A 6,233-nucleotide genomic window follows, 5' to 3' on the forward strand; every position below is an offset into this window, starting at 1 on the left:
TCTGAGCTCGTCACCGCCGCCATAATCCGTCAACTCTGCCAACTCCTTTTTCTTTCTCTTTCTCTCGCTTTCCTTCTGTATTTTGCTTTTCTCTCTCGCTTCTGCTTCTTTGAATTCTCAACCCAGAAAAAGGGCTTCACCATCATCAACAATAACAGAACCATCTTCAAATTCCTTGCCCGCACACTCTCTCTTACCTGCAAAATCTCTTCGGGTAGACTCATAATCCGTTTGCCCCTCCTCCTGGTGTACCGCAAATCCTAACCCCAATTCCCAACTCCAATATTGGAATCGACGATCTCAGGAGATTAGGATTTCCAGTCGAAACTGCCGTTACTACTACTACTACTTCTAATATAAGCAATAACAACAACACTATAGTTGATGCTTTTGTTATGCAGCAGGAGCTGAAGCTAAAGTTCGGGTCTTTGCCTAAGGAGGTTGAAGATTGAGTTATGGAAAGGAGCGAGAAGAAAATAAAAAACAGGAAACTCAAAGTGGTGAAGGGCATGGATGAGTTGGACCACGGCCCGCCACCTCCGTCGTCGCCATCACCGTCGGCAACAAGTACCTCACCACCACCGTTGACACGAGTACGGCGGCACTGGTGCTGACGGAGCGTTTGAGTGGCTGCGCGAAGTGAGGATCGTCGATGGGGCCCGTGGAGGCGCACTTGCGTTTGAGGGTGGAGTTCCAGTGGTTCTTAATAGCATTGTCGGTTCTGCCGGAAAGGAGTCGGGCTATGGTGGCCCACTTGTTGCCGAACCGAGTGTGAGCTCTGATTATGGTGTCATCCTCTTCGAGGGTGAAGGCCCGATGCTCCACAGGTGGGGACAACTGGTTGCACTATCGAAGCCTGCAAGACTTGCCCTAGCAGAACATTGAGAGAGAGAAAGAAGAGAGGGGGGAGGGGAGGAGATGATAGTGGTAGTGGTGGAGAGAATGGTAGTTTAGGAATTTTATTTAATTTTTTAGGGTTTGAATAATTTTTCTTGTAAAAATCATTTTTCATGGGTACAAATGGTAATTTCTATTTTCTATGGATAGATATGTCAGCGTTTTCAACTTTTATGGATAGAAATGGTAGTTTATTCTTATCAAATACATGTGAGTATGTGACTGGAAAAGTTAATGCTAAAATTTGCCATATTATGATATATACTATTGAAAAAAAGAATTGTGTATTTTTATGGTTGAATATTTGAGGACGAGCAACATTTATTATTTTTTATCATTAGTTAACTATCAATATTTAAAAATGTGGACTAAAAATATATTATTAAAATACTTAGTGTACGACTATAAACAATTAATTAGTGGAGTTAGCAAGTGACTAGAAGGAAATTAAATTAAGAGAAAAGGACAAATAGATCCTTAACCTTTTGTCGCGCGGACATTTTCGTCCCTGACCATTAAAAAATACTTTTAAGTCCCTGACTTTCACAAAATTTGGACGGATCGGTCCCTCCGTCCAAATGCCTCCGTCAGGGACTGATCCGTCCAAGTTTTGTGAAGGTCAGAGACTTAAAAGTATTTTTCAATGGTCAGAGACGAAAATGTCCGCGGGACAAAAGGTCAGGGACCTATTTGTCCTTTTCTCAATTTAAAAATTCGTTTATAAAATTTCAATAATTAGAACTCAAGCACCAAAACTTATGTTGTTCAGTATGATCTGCTAATTTAACAGACATATATAGATGGATGGGTTGGTTTGACGTTTATTTATATATTTTTCTTTTTTTTTATTTCTTTTAGTTGTACGGTTTTTTTTGCTAACTGATGTGTTTTGAGTTTCATTCTATCTCTTATTTTTTGGAACATGCATTGCAATTGGACATTGGTGTTAGAGTTTTATGTATTGCATATTAGTACTTGAAAGGGTTAATAGTTGTTCATACCCTGGGTCGAGCTACCCAACCTGGGATGATTGGCGACAAAGCGACCGACCTCTTCAGGTCAGACTACCCGACCTCTTCTCAAAGAGGTCGGCCAAATCAACAGGAGAGCCCAATAAAGGGCCCAAATAGAGGAACACGACCCAAATCCAAAGGCAATCCAAGCCTATAGAGATAAAGGCGGTTCCCTTGAAGATAAGCTGACTTCACCCAAAATAAAGATAAGATAAGATAAGATAACTAACTTATCTTATCAGAAAGGTCATCCCCATCTATTATAAATACACTGGAGCACCCAAGTATAACTCATACTCTGATTCTACATAAAACCTGTTTAATACCCATGCTAACTTAAGCATCGGAGTCTCTTGCAGGTACCCCCACCCTCCGGTGACCAAGGATCAGCAGTACAGCCAGTCCAACAAGTCGGACACAACAGCTCCGGCCGCCACCAGCCAGCCGGACACGTCATCTCCGACCAGTACAAAAGATCTCGTCCGAGATCGACCTCCAGTTTCAGGTAACCCTCGGAACATTGGCGCCGTCGCTGGGGACCTGGAAGTCATCCCATCACCATGGCGGACAACCATAACAACGACCACGATTCAGGTCTGGAAGAGAGAACACCGCACAAAAACGCAGATGTCACGCTACAAGATACTCCGGAAACCCACAAAGACAAAGACTCGCCAAATTCAGGGGCAATAGAGGCGCTCCTAGATCGCCTAAAACAACTGGAAAAAGAAACTCAACAACAACGGGAAATCGGAAAGGATCTACAAAGAGAGGTGCGGCGACGTCGGGAGTTGGAAGAAAAACTACAGCAATTAGAAGCCGATCTCAAATCAAAAGCACCTCGGGCCAATCTCGAAGAAAATTAACGCAAAGAGCAAGACCCGTTCACCAGGGAAATCATGAAAACCAAAATTCCAAAAGACTTCAAACTCCCGGATATGACCCTGTATGATGGCACCACGGATCCCAACCACCACCTCAGTAACTTCAGAAGCAGAATGTACCTCACCGACGCCCCAGATGCTGTTCGCTGCAAAGCCTTTCCAACAACTCTCACAAAGACAGCCATTCAATGGTTCGACAACCTACCCCCAAAGTCCATCTCAAGCTTTGATGACCTAGCTAAAAAATTCCTAGCCAGATTCTCCATTCAGAAAGATAAAGCCAAGCACGCCCCCAGTTTACTAGGAATCAAACAAGGAGATCGGGAGAGCCTCCGCAACTATATGGAGAGATTCAACAAAACATGCATGGACATACAAAGTCTACCCACAGAGGCCGCCATCATGGGACTCATCAACGGCCTACGAGAAGGACCTTTCAGCTAATCTATATCAAAAAAGTACCCAACCTCCTTGGATGAAGTGCAGGAACGAGCAGAAAAATACATTAACATGGAAGAAAACGCTCGGTTAAGAGAGACCTCAAAATCGGGGGCCTCTTACCGAGATAGAGACAAGGAATCCAAGAGGAAAGAAGATCGATAAGGGGAGAAAATAAAAAAATACCATAATTACACTCCTCTCAGGGCATCCTTGGTCGAGATTTACAAAGAAGTCTGCCATACGGAAAAAATCCCCCCAGCACGGCCACTCAAAGGCAAAAAGGGAGGAGGAAACCGGAAGGAATATTGTGAATACCATCGAGTCTGAGGACACTCCACAAACGAATGTTTTGACTTAAAAAATATATAGAAAAATTGGTGAGAGAAGGAAAGTTAGATCGATTCTTGGCCACCCGAGATGATGATCAAAGAAAGAGACGAAGGGATGAAGATACCGAACGAACAGAACGATCACCTCGGACACCAGAAAGACATGTCCACATGATACATGGCGGATTTACAGCAGGCGGGATCTCCAAATCCTCTCACAAAAGATATCTCAAAGAAGTATATCATGTCGAAGGAGAGGAGGAAGCACTCAACATCCCGGTAATAACATTCACTAAAGAGGACGCATCCGGCATCATCGCAGGACACGACGATCCCATGGTCATCACCATCATATTAGCAAACGCCAACCTACACCGCACCTTAATAGACCAAGGGAGTTCTGCCGACATCTTATTCAAAACAGCATTTGATAAACTCGGCTTAGAAGAAAAAGAACTTCAAGCATATCCAAACAGTCTGTTTGGACTAGGAGACACCCCGGTTCGACCACTAGGATACATACCACTACACATAACCTTCGGAAGAGGAAACCAATCCAGGACCCTCAAAATAGACTACATCGTGGTCGATGTAAGTTCAGCTTACAATGCTTTCATAGGTCGGACAACACTCAACCAACTCGGCGCGATAGTCTCGACCCCACACCTATGTATGAAATTCCCAACACCAAAAGGGATAGCCACGATAAAAGCATATCAAAAAATGGCATGTCGCTGTTACAACGAAAGCCTAAACCTCAGAGGCAAAGGAGAAGAGTTCCACACAATCGAGCTAGGCGGAGTTCAACGACGAGAAGAACTTCGTCCCCAGCCAGAGGGTGAGATAGAAAAGATTCAGATCGGGGACACCTCGAAAAAAATAACTAATATCGGCACAATCCTAAAAGGAGATTCAAAGGAATTACTAATACAATTCTTGCAAGATAACGTCGATCTCTTCGCGTGGAAAGCCGCAGATATACCAGGCATAGACCCTAAGCTGATGTGTCATAAGTTGGCGGTCCATCCAGGATCTCGACCGGTACAGCAGAGACAAAGAAAACTTGGGCCAGAGCGATCCTGGGCTGTGGAAGAACAAGTACAGGCACTACTGGAAGCAGGATTCATAAGAGAAGTCAAATATCCACTATGGCTAGCCAACGTTGTCTTGGTGAAAAAATCAAATGGGAAGTGGCGAATGTGCACCGATTACACCGATCTCAACAAGGCTTGTCCAAAAGATCCTTACCCACTCCCAAATATCGACGCTCTGGTAGACGCTTCCTCCGGATATAAATATCTCTCATTTATGGACGCATACTCGGGATACAACCAGATCCCCATGTATCCACCAGATCAAGAAAAGACTTCGTTCCTAACACCGAAAGCAAACTACTGCTACATTGTGATGCCTTTCGGTCTCAAGAACGCAGGAGCTACTTATTAAAGGCTAATGAATAAAGTCTTCTCGGATCACATCGGAAAGATCATGGAAGTCTACGTGGACGACATGCTAATAAAAACACAAAGTGAAGAGACATTATTGTCCGACCTGGCCCAAGTATTCGACACCATAAGGAAGCATGACATGCGACTCAATCCCGCAAAGTGCACCTTTGCAGTAGAAGCAGGTAAATTCTTAGGTTTCATGATCACACAAAGAGGAATTGAAGCAAATCCAGACAAATATCAGGCCATACTCAACATGAAGAGCCCAACCTGTGTCAAAGAAGTACAGCAACTCAACGGAAGATTGGCCGCCCTATCCCGATTCTTAGCAGGAGCTGCGATAAGATCTCTCCCCTTCTATGCTACTTTAAGAAAGGGAAAGCAGTTCGAATGGACGACAGAATGTGAGCAAGCCTTCTAAGACTTTAAGAAATTCTTAGGACAGCCACCTATCCTCTCTCGACTACGAGAAGGAGAACCACTCATATTATATCTCGCAGTAGGAAGCCGGGCAGTAGCGTCAGCACTAGTCAGAGAAGACGAAAACGGACAACAACCCATCTACTTCATTAGTAAAGCACTGCAGGGATCCGAGTTGAACTATCAAAAAATAGAAAAGTTTGCCTATACTCTCATTCTAACATCTCGACGACTCCGCCCTTACTTCCAGGCCCACACCATCAAAGTTCGCACTAACCAGCCCTTGAAAGGAATATTGCAGAAAACAGATTTAGCAGGTAGAATTCTACAATGGGCAGTCGAGCTGTCAGAGTTTGACCTCCAATATGAAGCTCAGACGGCCATTAAGTCACAATATCTGGCCGATTTTATCGCAGAATTCACAGATGCCCTGGAAACCCTCACAGAGTGGAATCTCTATGTGGACGGTTCTTCAAATAAAACTGGAAGCGGCGCAGGAGTGATAATAGAAAGCAACCAGTGAACCCAAGTTGAGCTCTCCCTCAAGTTCGGGTTCCCGGCTTCAAATAACCAGGCGGAATACGAAGCACTGCTAGCTGGTTTGAAGCTGGCTGAAGAGGTTGGAGCTCGGAAACTCAACATTTACAGCGATTCGCAAGTCGTCACATCACAAATAACAGGGAGCTACCAAGCCAAAGATCCCACCATGAAAAGGTATTTGGATAAGACCAAGGAACAGCTCAGATAAATCGGGGAATATAAGATCTACCACATACCCCGAGAACAAAATGCCCGAGCTGA

Source organism: Arachis hypogaea, chromosome 14 (genome assembly GCF_003086295.3).
Source record: "Arachis hypogaea cultivar Tifrunner chromosome 14, arahy.Tifrunner.gnm2.J5K5, whole genome shotgun sequence".
NCBI lineage: Eukaryota > Viridiplantae > Streptophyta > Magnoliopsida > Fabales > Fabaceae > Arachis > Arachis hypogaea.